The 963-nt window shown below is 41.4% G+C and overlaps 1 non-coding gene across 1 annotated transcript; it reads left to right on the top strand.

Annotated features, from left to right (window-relative positions):
- The first annotated feature begins 523 nt into the window (after positions 1–523).
- On the top strand, positions 524–630 carry LOC131154732 (small nucleolar RNA R71). The gene has a single exon (XR_009136643.1). It is a non-coding gene; the product is annotated as a small nucleolar RNA R71 (small nucleolar RNA).
- The last annotated feature ends 333 nt before the right edge of the window (positions 631–963 follow it).

The following is a 963-nucleotide window of genomic DNA, read 5'->3' as shown; positions in this document are numbered from 1 at the left end:
GGCATCCTCAAGTGACATCTTCTTCTCACCTTGACGACTCTCAAATCCTGCAGGAGGTTACAGCACATTCCTTGTATTTCCATAAGACAAATTCTCATGATTTCAAAGCCCTGAATGGTAATATTGTGGCAAAGGATCACCACGATAATTGTAGTTCCAATTATTGATGTATTGAACCTGTTCTTGACTCGCTTCAATACTCGAATCTGTCCTACTTGTAGCTGCCACATATTCTGCACCTTGTGGTATCCTCTGGGTTGTCAAAGCTGAAATCTGATGGGATAGAGAAGCGACTTGAGCTGAAAGTGCAGCAAACAGCTCCAATTCATGAATTCCAGAAACTTTCTTAGCCATAGTTCTTTCAGTTGGCCATTGATAGTTATTTGAGGCCATTTCTTCCAAAAGAGCAGTAGCACCCTCAGGTGTCTTTGACATCAAAGTTCCTCCAAATGCAGCATCAACTAAAGTCCGAGTTTGCCCATTTAATCCATTATAGAACATCTGAATTTGCAACCAATCAGGCAATCCATGTTGTGGGCAGCGTCGAATCAAATCTTTATACCTTTCCCATGCTTCATATAGTGATTCAAAATCATGCTGCTTGAATTGACCAATCTCACTCCTGAGTTGAGCTGTTTTTGCAGGTGGAAAGAATTTAGGTAGAAATTTTTCTGCCATGTCCTACCAACTAGTAATACTCCTAGGTTGTAGCGACTGTAGCCAACCTCTTGCTTTGTCCCTCAAAGAGAAAGGGAATAATCTCAGTCTAATGGTGTCTTCAGTAACACCATTGATCTTCACTGTATCACAAATCTCCAAAAACATCGCCAGATGGATATTGGGATCATCAAGTGGCAATCCACTGAATTGGGCCTCCTGTACCATGCTGATTAATGCGGGTTTGAGCTCAAAATTGTTGGCATTAATGGGCTAGCATCTGATACCCGAATAATTGTCATTCAC

Source organism: Malania oleifera, chromosome 4 (assembly GCF_029873635.1).
Source record: "Malania oleifera isolate guangnan ecotype guangnan chromosome 4, ASM2987363v1, whole genome shotgun sequence".
Lineage (NCBI taxonomy): Eukaryota > Viridiplantae > Streptophyta > Magnoliopsida > Santalales > Ximeniaceae > Malania > Malania oleifera.
This window is presented reverse-complemented; position numbering and strand designations above follow the sequence as displayed.